This window comes from Myotis nattereri (assembly GCF_964212035.1).
Source record: "Myotis nattereri genome assembly, chromosome: 1".
NCBI lineage: Eukaryota > Metazoa > Chordata > Mammalia > Chiroptera > Vespertilionidae > Myotis > Myotis nattereri.
In genome coordinates this window covers 147,422,513-147,438,235 of record NC_138075.1, presented here as the reverse complement: position 1 = coordinate 147,438,235, position 15,723 = coordinate 147,422,513, and the positions used below count along the sequence as shown (strand labels likewise).

At 41.1% G+C, this 15,723-nt stretch overlaps 2 pseudogenes across 2 annotated transcripts; one reads left to right on the top strand and one right to left on the bottom strand.

Annotated features, from left to right (window-relative positions):
* Positions 1-10,039: 10,039 nt before the first annotated feature.
* LOC308517723 (large ribosomal subunit protein uL6-like) lies at positions 10,040-10,870 on the bottom strand (annotated as a pseudogene). The gene is made up of 2 exons: positions 10,791-10,870; positions 10,040-10,539 (listed from the first exon to the last, which is right to left on the bottom strand). The product of its transcript is annotated as a large ribosomal subunit protein uL6-like (transcript).
* A 1,363-nt stretch (positions 10,871-12,233) lies between these two features.
* LOC308531136 (peptidyl-tRNA hydrolase 2, mitochondrial-like) lies at positions 12,234-15,384 on the top strand (annotated as a pseudogene). Its single transcript has 3 exons — positions 12,234-12,237; positions 14,542-14,832; positions 15,103-15,384. The product of its transcript is annotated as a peptidyl-tRNA hydrolase 2, mitochondrial-like (transcript).
* The last annotated feature ends 339 nt before the right edge of the window (positions 15,385-15,723 follow it).

The following is a 15,723-nucleotide window of genomic DNA, read 5'->3' as shown; positions in this document are numbered from 1 at the left end:
AATACAGGGGAGACCTTAGTAACACTCTTAGTAAGACTCTTCCCGTGTCTCTCTCCCCCATTGTGTTCTGTCTCCCGCTAGTCTTGGGTCTGGATTACTGTTAATAGTGTCCCAATTTACCTTTATGCCTCCATTTATCCAACACATCCTTGTCAGAGTACTCTCCCCAGAACATCAGACTGATGGTGCTAATTGTTTAGTCATCAGTACTCGGTCACATTTATTGAAATTTCCTTTTCCCTTAGTTCAACATTCAACACCATCTAGAACAGCGGTTCTCAACCTTCCTAATGCCGAGACCCTTTAATACAGTTCCTCATGTTATGGTGACCCCCAACCATAAAATTATTTTCGTTGCTACTTCATAACTGTAATTTTGCTACTGTTATGAATCGTAATGTAAATATCTGATGTGCAGGATGTATTTTCATTATTACAAATTGAGCATAATTAAAGCATAGTGATTAATCACAAAAACAATATGTAATTATGTATGTGTTTTCCAATGGTCTTAGGCGACCCCTGTGAAAGGGTTGTTCGACCCCCAAAGGGCTCGCGGCCCAAAGGTTGAGAACCGCTGCTCTAAAATGTCCTCTAGTCTAGGTTTCCCACTGGTCTCCCTTCATGCACATTCTCTTTTTGTTAAATGGGACTCACAGCTGCCCCAACACCCCTCAAGTGCTTCTGTCATCAGCTGTTCCATAGCTGCTTGTCCCTGCTGTTCACCCAGTGCCAAAATATTATTCCTCATAAGACCTTTTAACAACAATGTCACAAATCTAAGTCGTTCCCATCTGTCACGGCCCACTTTAGAAGCTGCCTTGTCCATGAAATCTTCCCTGAACACCCCCTGGAATTGTTACCTGCCACCTCTGTTTTTCCACAGCAAGTTGTGTTTTGCTGTCCCTCCCGATACCTACCACTTTCTATCATTTGTCATTCTTACTTGTGCACCTGAAATGAGTGCTTAAATGCTCTGGGTCAGCCAGCCTGGGTTTTAATCTCAGGGTTAGTCATTAATGTGATCTTATGATTAACCTTTTTAAGTCTTGGAATCTTCCTTGTAAATAGATAACTGTAACACATAGGTTTTTCTGATGAAGATTAAGTGAGACAATGAATGCAATACACACAACTCTGTGCTTCACACACAGTAAATGGTCAAAAAAAGTTATTGTGTTTATTATTTTTATTATTTTAATTTCCTTTCTAGACTCTAACTTATTTGAGGGTTAAATCTCTTTATATAGCAAACATCAGCAAACTTTTTTGGTAAAAGGCCAGCCAATATTTTAGGTTTTTCAGGCAGCATATATCTCTGTCACATACTGTGAAATAACAGAAAAATATACATATTGGCCTCTGCCTCCCACCCCCCGCCCCCGCTTCCCACTCTGGTTCCTGGCACAGAGTTCCTAAAACCCTTGTAAATTCCTGGGTGATAGGAGTGTCTCTTGTTCTAATGAGGCAACTCTGGGTGGGCTCCTGGATGAGGGCTGGTCACCAGAAAGATTGGAAGCTTGGAATTTTCAGCTTCTCCCCCATCCTCCACAGAGGGGAAAGGGGATGGAAATGGACGTAGGTAATGATGGATCGTGCTTATGTGATAAAGCCTCCATCAAAATCTCCAAACTATAGGGTTTGGGGAGCTCTTAGGCTGGTGAACTTATACATACCAGACGGTGATACACCCAACTTCACGCTGACAGACGCTCCTGCACTTGGGACCTCCCAGACCTGGCCCTACGTCTCTCTTCATCTGGCTGTTCATCTATATTCTTTATATCCTTTAATAAGCTGGTAAATGTAGTGGATGTTTTCCTGAGTTCTGTGAGCCACTCTAACAAATTAATCAAACCTGAGGAAGGGATTGTGGAGATTTTTGATTTGCAGCCAAGTTGGATAAAGATTGTGGGTAACCTGGAGACACACTGCTTGTGATTGGCATTCAGAGTGAATGGGGCAAATCTCATGGCCTGAGCCCCTAACCCGTGGAATCTGCAGCTCTCTCTGGGCAGAGTGTTAGAATTGAGTTAAATTGTAGGACACCCAGCCATTTCTCTGCAGAGAATTTTGGTTTGGAGTGTCATGAGTGTAGCAATAGTGTGAATATAAAGGGGACTCAGAGAAGGCAAGCATTGAGATTTTTCAAATACTGATTTTTTTCTTTTGTTTTGCTTAATAAGCTCTGAAAATGTTAAGATTCATCCGTAGCTTACAGGCCGTGCCTAAAAAGCCACAGGCTGGCTATAGTTTGCAGACCCCTGCTAGGTAGCCCACAGTGCCCAATGCGGTGCTTCGTGGATATATAAGTTAACTGAGAAGTGTTTTGTGATTAGCTAAGTGAGTGAATACGCGATTGATCGCTATTGAGTGCTTCTGTTCTTTTTCACCTTTTGCTAATGACTCCAGTTTGTGCCTTTCCCTCCTGCATCATTCAAAGTCTGGAATATTTGCAGTGTGCCTGATCCTAGAACAAGCAGAATGAAGCCTCCTAGCATGGAGCCAGTGGTGGGTTGCCCCTTTCCACAGCTGTGCCTCTGGGTTGGGAAATCATCTCTAATCCAACCCAGCAGGGGAGCTGTACACAGTCAGTGAGGTTAAGGAATCCCAGTGAAGAAAGTGGTGAGAGTTTTAGAACAATACTAAGCACTGTGTTGTTGTATTGAGAAGGGAACTATTTATGTTTCTCCGTGAATGTGTAAGATCCACTCTCCCGCGCTGGTTTTGACTGAATGTCCGAAAGATCCAACCTTACTGTGGAAAAAAAATAGAATGGTGGTATTAGCATAGCTCTTTCCCCTTACCAACTGTATTTACAGATCCATTCCTGGGACAGTATACATTTCCCCCACCTTGTGCCTTGGTTTATCACAACAGTATCAATGTTCTCTACTAGGCATCTTTCCATAGATATACAAGAATGAAATTGAGAATGAATAACTTAACTTGAGAATTTTTTATTATTGGCAATTCAGACATTGACTCTGCTTTTCTTAAAATGTCTATTTTGCCGAAACCGGTTTGGCTCAGTGGATAGAGCGTCGGCCTGCGGACTGAGGGGTCCCAGGTTCGATTCCGGTCAAGGGCATGTACCTGGGTTGCGGGCACATCCCCGATGGGGGATGTGCAAGAGGCAGCTGATCGATGTTTCTCTCTCATCGATGTTTCTAACTCTCTCTATCTCTCTCCCTTCCTCTCTGTGAAAAATCAATAAAATATATTAAAAAAAAAAAAAAAAAAAAAAATAAAATGTCTATTTTAGTAAATAATTAATATGGCAACTAAATTTGAAGCAGAGATTATATATTTGCACTTATTTTAAATACTCCTCACTTTAAATACTCAATCATTGAGGCCGATTATCATTCTTTATATTAGGAGAACTACATAAATGCACACGTTTACTCACCAGAGTAATACTAAGAAATAAAAACATCAGCAATATACATACTATTTCCATTCCTCAAAACAAGACAATTTCACATTTTGTCCACTAGGTGTTGCTGCTGTACACAGAATGATACAAGAATTCCACCCACAAATTCATTATAATTGTTTGCAATTATTATTAGAAATTAAAAGAATAAGTGATACATAACTTATTTATATATGATTTTGAAGGCACTGTCATTTGCAACGTTTGTTTCATATATGGGAAAAAATGTCTTAGGAGAAAAGCTAAAAAAAAAATCAATGCTATTTTTTAGTAAAACAACCAAAAGAAATATATAAAAATAGAATATTTAAGGAATGCAAAAAAAATCAGAGATAAAGTACACACATAGACACTTGACAATGCTATCCTTTTAACAGTATTTTAAAACTTCTGGTTAATACAACAATTATTAACCTGGTTATTTGATAAAATTCTGTAACAAGCTAAGTTTTGAAAGAAAGGACAAAAAACCTTAATTTTGATTCTGGTTCAAAATTTAAGTCCTATCTATAATAATAAAAGTGTAATATGTTAATTAGACTGGACGTCCTTTGGGACGTCTTTCTAGATGATCTTCCGGATGAAGCCGCGGTGGCAGGGGCTGAGGCAGAGGCCGCCTGGCGGTGGAGGCCGAGCCCCTTGCAGGAATTTCGTGCATCGGGCCTCTAGTTCATTATATTTACAGAAAAGCGATACTTGCCAAAATAGCCAGCATGAGCTGTAAATTTTATGAAGCATGCTTTCATTTACCTTCTGGGATTGACAGTTCAGTGGTGTTGTGGGTTATGACAATACCTAAGGCTAACTCAAGAAGGCTGGGAGGCAGTAAGATCTTGACTTTTATGAGTACAGTCACTACAGTGGTACAGGAAGGTAGAGTTGACACAATGTGGAATATATCTCTTTTAACAGTAGTTTTCATTTTTTGTAACCTGTGGGGAAAGAGCTATCCAGACTGCAGACTGTGCACCTTCCCCCTCCCGGCAGCGAAGCTCACAATGAGAGCATTACTGCTGCTCTGGTACTTCCCTCTTATGGAACAAATTTGCAAGGTCTGTGGCAGTGATTCATGGTTCAGGAAAGACACACCTCCAGAAGCAAAGATGAAGAAAGAAGGATATTATATGTTTAGTCTTTGCTATTTTTATCCTTCTGGTTTTTAGTTAAATTGTAACTTACAATCGTTTGGTTATGGTGATGTGACCCATGAATTTACCAAACAGAAGCTCCATTTGAGTCAAAGGAGCTTAAAAGAAGATGAATCTCTATGTTCAAACTTAAAAGAAAATTAACCTTTATGTTCTTAGGCTTCCCTTGTAGTATGCTCTGTCATTTGATTAACGCTCAAAGTCTATCCAATAGGCCTGGACCCATATTGAATAAACATTTAGAGCCTCTCATGAGTAGATAAATAGTGTTTAGTGTTTTCTTAAAAAATTAACAGACAGAAAAAACCATGTTAGTTTTCTTTCTTGGCCCTTATTTATAATATGTACTAAAAATTACTATTGTACTTAGGAAGTACTTTTAAGATTGAAGTTGATCTTCTTGGTGTGAAAATATTTGGTCCTTCTGGAGTGTGATATGGCAGAGACCTTGTGCCATATAAAGATAATCACTGATATACTTAATTGTGCATAATTTATTTGCCATCTGTCTCTCCTACCAGACTACAAACAACCCTAGGACTGTTTTATATAAGCAGCGTCTATACAAATAGGAGCTTAAAAATTTTTTCATAGAACAAACTAGCAAATGAATAAATAAAGATAAACATTGCTGAATTAAACAAATGAAATATCAGCACAAGGATAAATTCAATCTTAGTTCAAAATTAACTTGTGAGCTATGAGTCAACCAGAATATTCTTAAGACTAAGGGTAACAGTCCATCAATAGGAAAAGCACTTAAGATGCTAAGGAACTTACCATCTTGGTTGTTTCCTAAAATTTCCAGATCCTTAATATCTCTTCTAGAATATCGTTTTCAGCACCTTGTTTCTTGTTTCTAACACTTGGATAACTGACAGCTGCATAGTACTTTCCGGTTTCATCTCTGGTCTCTAGTCACACTAGATAAGTCCTTGAAAACACCAATGATTTAATTAATGCCAGTAAGTACTGAACGCTTTCTTGTGCTTGGTCCTGTGCTATATTCTCTACACCATGGTGTTTGATTCTTTTGTGCCTTTGTTAATGGCACTCTTTCTACCTTGAATTGTTTTCCCTTCCTTCTTCATTGGTGTAACCACTACTCATTCTTTAATACTCATCTCTGGCCTCATCTAGCCCATGGAGGCTTTCCTGAGCCAAAGACTGGAATCCCCTGAGATATTACACATAACTCTGTTACAGAACTTATTTTATTTTTATTTTTTTATAACTATTTTCTAAATATATTTTATTGATTTTTTACAGAGAGGAAGGGAGAGAGATAGAGAGTTAGAAACATCGATCAGCTGCCTCCTGCACATCCCCAACTGGGGAAGTGCCCGCAACCCAGGTACATGCTCTTGACCGGAATTGAACCCGGGACCTTTCAGTCCGCAGGCCGACGCTCTATTCACTGAGCCAAACCGGTTTCGGCTAGAACTTATTTTATATTAACACATATAAATATTATATGCTTATTATCCAACCCCCCCACTAGATTATGAGCTCCTTAAAGTAGTCAGAAGCAATCTGAAGAGAACTAGCTCTTATTTCCGTGATTAAATGTACCAACCCACCCGTATGTGCACCTAAATTCTCTACTTCCTAGTACAGTGGATGGACTGTCATTAATTCATCAAAGGCCAGTCTATCTACTGGGGAACCTCTCTTGCACTTGATTTGTAGTTTAAGTATTTGTAGTTTGAAGCCATTAATCCATTGCCTTTTTGTTTGCAGTGTTGCTGAGAAATCCAAACCATTCTTGTTATTCTTTTAAAAAAAAATTCTGCATTTTAGAAACAATTAAATATCTACAAAGAGGGAATAGTGTAATGAATCCCCACATAGCTATCCCTCTGCTTCCACAATTCATAAGCAATCACGATGCATCTGTAGCCCACCCCTACTTCCTAACAAACTTGCAGTTATCTATAAACTAGAGGCCTGGTGCACAAATTCATGCATGGGTGGGGTCCCTCAGCCAGGCTGGCCATCGGGGCCAATTGGGCCAGCTGGTGGGGGGAAGGGGCTTCAGGCGGTTGGCTGGCTGGGGGGAGGGGCTGCAGGAGGTGGGTTGGCCACAGGAGGTTGGCTGTGGCAATGCACTGACCACCAGGGGGCAGTTCCTGTGTTATTATTTGACCTCCTGGTGGTCAGTGGGCGTCATAGCAACTGGTCATTTGGTTGTTTAGTCACTTAGGCTTTTATATCTATATAAAAGATATATATAGGTATATATATATCTTTTATATATAGGTATATATAGATATAAAAGCCTAAGTGACCATCGCAACTGAACAGACAACCAAACAGGCTGCGTGGGGTGACCAGGCTGGCAGGGGGGTTAAGAGGGGCGACCAAACAACCAAATAGCAGGCTGTGTGGGGCAACCAGGCTGGCAGGGGGGGAAGTTAGGAGTGATCAGGCAGGTAGCAGGTGAGCAGTTAGAAGCCAGTTATCCCATATTGTGAGAGGGATGTTGACTGCTGGTTTAGGCCCGATCCTGCTGCTTTAGACCTGAGGGGTCCTGGATTGAAGAGGGTGCAGGCTGGGCTGAGGGGACACCGCCCACCCTCCATGCATGAATTTTGTGCACTGGGCCTCTAGTTTTGAATAAAAATCCAGACATCATACTATTTCATTTTTGGATATTCAGCATTTATCTCTAAAAGATAAAGGTTCATATAGCTCATCCTTTCTTTTCTTTCTTTTTTCTTTATCGATTAAGGTATTACATATGTGTCCTTATCTACCCCACCGCTCCCCAACCTCCCACTCATGCCCTCACCCCCCTGGTGTCTGTGTCCATTGGTTAGGCCTATATGCATGCATAAAGTCCTTTGGTTGATCTCTCCCACTTACCTCCACCCTCCCCTGCCTTCCCTCTGAGGTTAGAAGATCAGATCGATGCTTCTCTGTCTCTGGATCTGTTTTTGTTTGTCAGTTTATGTTGTTCATTATATTCCACAAATGAGTGAGATCATGTGATACTTATCTTTCTCTGACTGGCTTATTTTGCTTAGCATAATGCTCTCCAGTTCCATCCATGGAAAAGAAAAAGAAGAAAAAGGAAGAAAAAGGGAAAAAATATATATGGAGAGAAAATGCCAGAGAACAAACAGATAAACCAAAACATAAACACCAAATACCCAGTAAAGAGGGTGAGGGCAGAATCTGTAGAGTCCAAGCTTATATACAGAACGTAAGGTTAAAATATTGGATGAATATGGGAGGACCTCAGTTCAGTATAGAGGAAGTTGAAAGAGGATGAGTGGATAAGAAGAAAGAGAAAGAGAAGAAAAAAATAATAAAAAAACAAAAAACAATTAAACAAAAAGATAAAAAAAAAATTAGAATGATGAAAAAATAATGCAAAGCTAAATAGAAAATAAAGAAAAAAGAGATAATAAAATAAAATAAAATAAAATAAAATAAAATAAAATAAAAATCCCCTAACCTGTTTGGCTCTGTGGATAGAGTGTCAGCCTGCGACTCAAGGGTCCCAGGTTCGATTCCAGTCAAGGGCATGTACCTTGGTTGTGGGCACATCCCCAGCGGGGGGTGTGCAGGAGGCAACTGATCAATGTTTCTCTCTCATCGATGTTTCTAACTTTCTATCTCTCTCCCTTCCTCTCTGTAAAATTTCAATAAAATAAATTAAAAAATAAATATAAATAAATAAAATAAAATAAAAATGAAAAAGTGAAATGTTGTTCCTTTCTGCTGAGTTTTAATTCCCTGTGAGGGCTGGCTTAAGATCCCATCTTCTGTACTGTCTGCCACTTCTCAGTTTCCTGTTGCTGGGACCGAAAGGCCTCTCTTTAGGCCTATTCAGAATTTTTTTGTATCCTTTGTACCACTCAGGGTGTAGTCTGCGTGTGGCTATACTGGTTGCCTGGAGACTGTAGGAAGGAGCTCTCTCTTCAGGAGAAAATGGCTGCCTAGTTTTGGCATGTCAGGTATGACTCAGCACCAGACTTGCAGCCCCCTCTCCCTGACCCTTGCCTCATCCACACATTTCTGGTAGGAAACCAGAGCTTTGGAGATGAACTGGCAGGTTGCATATATGTGGGCCATGTGATCACCTTCTTCTCACTGACAAGGAGTCTATACAGGGGAACTGCTCTTTGCACAGAAGCAGAATGGGTTCCAGAGGTTATATCACAGTGTCCTGCTCAGTGGTCTCTCTCTCTCTTTGAATGTATGTATGTGTGTGTATGTATATATATCCTATATAATAAAACCCTAATATGCAAATTGACTGAACCATGGAATGTCTGGTTGTTATGAACTGACCACCAGGGGGCAGACGCTCAATGCAGGAGCTGCCCCCTGGTGGTCAGTGCACTCCCACAGGGGGAGCGCCGCTCAGCCAGTTGCTGGGCTCACGGCTGGCGAGTGCAGCGGCGGTGGCAGGAGCCTCTGTGGCAGCACTAAGGAGCAGAGAGCCAAGTGGTAGGGAGCAGCAAGGAGGTGGGCAGTAAGGAGAGAGGGGTTCTGGACTGCGAGAGGGATATCTGCCTGTTGGCTTAGGCCCGCGCCCTGTGGACCTAAGCCAGCAGACGGACATCCCCTGAGGGGTCGCAGACTGTGAGAGGGCACAGGCCAGGCTGAGGGACCCCCCCACCACTTCCAGTGCATGAATTTCGTGCACCAGGCTCTCTCTCTCTCTCTCTCTCTCTCTCTCTCTATATATATATATATATATATATATATATATTTTTTTTTTTTCTTTCTGAGTCCATTTGAAAATCATTTGAGATAATTGTGGAATACTACTCAATAATAAAAAGTAACTATTGATACAACATCAAATGAATCTCATAATAATTATGCAGAGTGAAGGAAGCCAGACAAAAAAAGAGTATATACAGCATGTTTCAGTTTACATAAAACCACAGAAAATGTAAGCCAACTAGTAGTGACAGAAAGCAGACCTGTTGTTGTTGGGGGATGGGATGGGAGACTGAGAGGAGCAAAAGAGGCAGACACGTACACACAACTTTTGGGGGTGATGAGTATGTTTATTATTTTAATTGTGGTGTTAATTTATGAGTATGCATAGATAAAATTTTACCAAACTGCATTTTATTTCACTCATTTATTCCTCTCCCAAATCAATATGTGGATTTTATTGCATCTTTATTTTTATTTTTTTTAAAATATATTTTATTGCTTTTTTACAGAGAGGAAGGGAGAGAGACAGAGAGTTAGAAACATCGATGAGAGAGAAACATCGATCAGCCGCCTCCTGCACATCCCCCACTGGGGATGTGCCCGCAACCCAGGTACATGCCCTTGACCGGAATCGAACCTGGGACCTTTCAGTCCGCAGGCCGAAGCTCTATCCACTGAGCCAAACCGGTTTCGGCTGCATCTTTAAATATTGCAAGTAAGTGTGACAAATCATTCGGCATCTTGTAGTTTCTATAGTTGGACAACTTGGGTCTTATTCATCAGCCTGCTGAACTGTTATTTTTTCAGAAACATCGATACCATCCAAAATTTTTCTGATATTCTTGTTTGTAACTGTTGTGGCTTGCTGAATCAAAGCAGCTGAATTTGATACAAGTTCAATGTCATTTCTTTCAAGAATCAACTCATCTTTTTGAGCTTGAGATACTGAAAACAACACCTGTTTTAATTTGAATTCTGCGGATGTACTTTTCGCTCAAGAAATTTCTGATTTCAACAAAAGAACCATTCTGTTGAGTAACAATGTTGACAGGAAAGTGAGCATACACAGACCTCACCTTGTGAAAAGCCCAGTGTAACACCCTTGATCATGTTCTGTGCATGACTGCAGACAGTGTGAACCATGGCCAGTTCCTTTCTATTCCCCACCATTTGTCAACCCCAAACCTCTTCTTTTTCTTTCCAAGGAAACTGAGTTCTACATTGATGTGGTTGGAGTCCCTCCACGGAGTGCCTCTGGGCCCTTCACAGTAACTGTGCGTCCCTTTAGATCAGTGATGGCGAACCTTTTGAGCTCAGCGTGCCAGCATTTTGAAAAACCCTAACTTAACTCTGGTGCCGTGTCACATATAGAAATTTTTTGATATTTTCAACCATAGTAAAACAAAGACTTATATTTTTGATATTTATTTTATATATTTAAATGCCATTTAACAAAGAAAAATCAACCAAAAAAATGAGTTTGCGTGTCACCTCTGACACGTGTGTCATAGGTTCACCATCACTGCTTTAGAGTGATGTCCACGTTTTCTGGGATGTCCATAGTCCAATTGCTGACAATGGTCTTCATCCTTGCAGGAGATGCAGCAAAGAGCCAAACTGTATTTTTAAAATATGATAGTTTATTGCATGTCAATTGTACTCCAATAAAACTGTTAAAAACTTTCCAAGTAGTACTCTTTAAGTATAAGTAGTTTATTGTACTTCAATTATATCTCAATAACACTGTTAAAAGAGAGATGAATGAAAACTGAAAAATACTTTTAAATAATAAGCAAAGGGCTTATTCCTTTAATAGAAAATCTTCCTCAAGTCAATAAGGAAAAGATCAAAAACACAACTGAAAAGTGAATAATGAGTATGAGCAAATCATAAAATATATCCTAATATATAAAAAGCCGAGGGCCATCACAACTGAAACAACTGGACTGACAATCAAACAGCAGGCTGCGTGGGGAGACCAGGCCAGCAGGGAGGTTAGTGAGGGAAGACCAAACGACTGAACAGCAGGCTGCGTGGGGATCGGGACTAAACCGGCAGTTGGATGTCCCCCGAGGGGTCCCGGATTGGAGAGGGTGCAGGCTAGGCTGAGGAGACCTCCCCATCCCCATGCACGATTTTCGTGCACTGGGCCTCTAGTATGTATATAATTGCCTCTAAGAAAAGATACTCAACATTACTCATAAAAAGAAACATTCAAATTAAAGCACCACTAATACTATTTTCCACTCTTTAATGGGCAAATGACTCCACATTTCATAAAACACTATATTGGCATGAGTTTGGGGAAATAGGTAGTTTCCCCCAAAGATGGCAAATGTATGGACTGGTGCAACAGCTAGGAAAGATACTTTAACTATATGCATGTGATTGCTATATCCTTTTACATAGCTATTCTACTTCTTGGAAGTTTTTCCTACAGACTTACTTATGTAAGTGCAAAATGACCTATGTTCAATGTTATTCACTGAAGTTTTATTTGTAGCAGTTAAATACTAGCAACAATCTAAATGCCTTTCTTTAGGAGATTGGTGAAATTGGTAAAACAGAATGAGAAAGTTCCTTACAAGCAGGAATGAAATAAATTAAACTAAAATAAAAAAAGCAAGGTGCAGTGCAGTATGTATCAAATACTACTCTATGGATTAAAATAAATCTACAAATGCTCCTAGCTGGTTTGGCTCAGTGAATAGAGCGTCGGCCTGCGGACTGAAAGGTCCCGGGTTCAATTCCGGTCAAGGGCGCATACCCTGGTTGCCAGCGCAATCCCCAGTAGGGGGTGTGCAGGAGGCAGCCGATCAATGATTCTCTCTCATCATTGATGTTTCTCTCTCTCTCTCCCCTCTTTCTTCCTCTCTGAAATAAATAAAAATATATTTAAAAAAAAATAAAACAAAGCCTCTTCAGAGGCATGTTCACTACTCAGAAGTGAAGAAGAACCTAAAGACATGAGTGAGGCAGAGGAGAGGTGGTTGATGGTCTCCAAATCCTTGGTTATGGGATATATTTTTTTAAATTAAATCTTTATTGTTCAGATTATTACATTTGTTCCTCTTTTTTCCCCCATAGCTCCCCTCCACCCAGTTCCCATCCCACCCTCTGCCTTACCACACCTCCACTGTCCTCATCCATAGGTGCACGATTTTTGTCCAGTCTCTTCCTGCACCCCAACACTCCTTTCCCCCCCTGAGAATAGTCAGTCCATTCCCTTTCTATCCCCCTGATTCTATTATATTCACCAGTTCATTCTGTTCATCAGATTATTTATTCACTTGATTCTTAGATTCACTTGTTGATAGATGTGTATTTGTTGTTCATAATTTGTATCTTTATCTTTTCCTTCTTCTTCCTCTTCTTAAAGGATACCTTTCACCATTTCATATAATACTGGTTTGGTGGTGATGAACTCCTTTTCCTTATCTGTGAAGCTCTTTATCTGGCCTTCACTTCTGAATGATAGCTTTGCTGGATAAAGTAGTCTTGGTTGTAGGTTCTTGGCATTCATCACTTTGAATATTTCTTGCCACTCCCTTCTGGCCTGCAAAGTTTCTGTTGAGAAATCAGCTGACAGTCATATGGGTATTCCCTTGTAGGTAACTGACTGTTTTTCTCTTGCTGCTTTTAAGATTCTCTCTTTTTCCTTTGCTCTTGGCATTTTAATTATGATGTGTCTTGGTGTGGTCTTCTTTGGATTCCTTTTGTTTGGGGTTCTCTGCACTTCCTGGACTTGTAAGTCTATTTCTTTCACCAGGTAGGGGAAGTTTTCTGTCATTATTTCTTCAAATAGGTTTTCAATATCTTGCCCTTTCTCTTCTTCTGGCATCCCTATAATTCGGATGTTGGTACGTTTGAAGTTGTCCCAGAGGCTCCTTACACTATCTTCATATTTTTGGATTCTTTTTTCTTTTTGTTTTTCCGTTTGGGTGTTTTTTGCTTCTTTGTATTTCAAATCTTTGAGTTGATCTTCATGATCCTCTAGTCTGCTGTTGGAACTTTGTATAATATTCTTTATTTCAGTCAGTGTATGCTTAATTTCTAGTTGGTCCTTTTTCATACCCTTGAGGGTCTCACTAGATTTCTTGATGGTCTCACTAAGTTTATTGGCGGTTTCTAGAGAATTCTTAAAAAACCTTATAACTGTGGTTTTGAACTCTATATCCAGTAGTTTCCTTTCCTCCATTTCTGTCATTTGTGACCTGTTTCTTTGTCTCTGAATTTTTTATGTTTCCCTGTGTTGATAGAGTGGCTTTCTGTGCTAGGTGTCCTATAGGGCCCAGTGGCTCAGCCTCCCCAATTACCTGAGGTGGACACTCTTGGTGCACCCCCTTTGTGGGCTTTGTGCACAGTCTTGTTGTAGTTAAGCCTTGATTGTTGTAGGTATCACTGGGAGGAATTGACCTCCAGGCCAACTGACTGTGAGAATCAGCTGTGTCTGCAGTGGGAGAACTTCTGTGCTGGAGACACCCTTATGGGGCAAGACTTGCTTCAGTGGGGCTTTGGTGCTTACTGAGTCTTCCCCCCTGAGTGTGTCCCTTATAGATCTGAGGAGTTGTAATCTGGATGGTCCCACTCTGACCACTGGGTACACTGGCTCTTGGATCTCTAAGGAGGTGCTAATTTAGCCTCTGCCTGAGGCTACCCAGCAGGAGCTCAGCTGTGAAGCAATGCAAGCTGCTGTGGGGCCTTTGGCCTTCTTTTGGAAGTTCTGGCTTTCTCTGACCCAGCTGCAGTTTGTTAGGTAATTTTCAGATTGCAAAGGGCCAGGCCTTTCATATGAAAAAGCCTCTTTGCACAGCTTGGGTGGGGAGGGGTCTCTGGGGATCAAGAGGGCAGAGCAAGCAGCTATGGCTGCTCCTCAGTCCTACCCTAAGAGGCCCCACTTCTCAGTGTTCCAGTAATCGCTGCAAGTACCCTTGAGAGAAAGCCGCCCTCGAGTTCTGACCGATGCCAGACAGTCCAGTTTCTCCTGTATGAGAGTGGGTCCCCAGAGACCCGCCGAGAACTGGAGTTCAGAGCAGTTGGGAGCTTGAGACTCCCTCCTGATTGAAAAAGACAACCGTGTCCTCAGTTTCCAGCCCATTCCAGGTGCGCCACATCCTCAGCTGCCAGCCCTTTTCACGTGTGCCTCCATACCTCTGCACTTTACTTCTGCACCTCCTCTGAGTCTCAGTGTGCTTTTCTCTTTCCTTCTAGTTGTAGAATTTCCACTCAGCCAGTTTTCCTGTGGTTCTGGATGATGTTTGTTTTGTCTTTTAGTTGTATTTTTGAAGTGGTTGTGCGAGGCAGCAATTTCTGGTGTTTACCTATGCCGCCATCTTGGTTTCTCTCTGGTTATGGGATATTTTACTCATCCAGGTGCACTCAGCTTGGCTGCCGGAGTGGTTTGTAGTGTGTGCCTGGACTGGGGCCTCTGTGTATGCTTTGGGATGATCCCAAAAGCTCAGTCAGAGAGACAGAGAATGGAGCTGAAGCAATCATCTTAGGAGAGTGGGGGATACAAAATGATTCTTGTAGTTGACTTAAAAAGATGGGAAAGGCACCTAGTTGGTGTAGCTCAGTGGTTGAGTGTAGACCTATATAAATCAGGAGGTCATGGTTTGATTCCTGGTCAGGGCACATGCCCGGGTTGCGGGCTAGATCCCCAGTAGGAGGAGTGTAGAAGGCAGCTGATCAATGATTTTCTCTCATCGTTGATGTTTCTATCTCTCTCTCTTTCCTTCCTCTCTGAAATGAATTTTTTATATACATATACATATACATATACATATACATATACATATACATATACACATACATATACATATTATGATTGCAAAGGGAAAGTGGCTGCCCAGGGTTCTCGTGTTGCTGTCTCTGCCTACAAGCAAATTCATAGTAGAAGCCCTGAATTGCTCAAACAATAGGAATAATGTGGGCAGCCCAATGTGGGGGTCAAATGAAGAAACTGAGTTAATGACCCATGGGAAAATGCTGGGACTGGCTGTACATTTAATCCAAGATGCGCCAGGTACTCAGATTGCACCAGGCTCTCAAACTCTCCTAGGGATTGGGACCAGCTATCTAATCAGCAAAGTCACCAGCCACCTAAAACTTTACTAGGTGGAGTTTTGTATGATGATGGTCCTACCACCACAAATGTTTGAAACCATTAAATTTTAATGACAATGACTGAGGTCCCCACTCTCTTCAAAAAAGCCTTCTGATTATTGATACAAACGAACCCCTCTGGGACTGCTGAAGTCTTAGCTCATAAGCAAATCGTTTTGTTTTACTGTTCTCCCCCCACTCCTCCTCCCCTATCCTCATTCTCCCCCCCCCACCCCACCGCATTTAAAAAAGAAGTTTATTTTAAATGCAACATTTTGGGGAGTTTTGCAATAGAAAAAATATCTCATATTTTCAGGTTACATAGTTCATAATATTTCTAGATATTGAAGT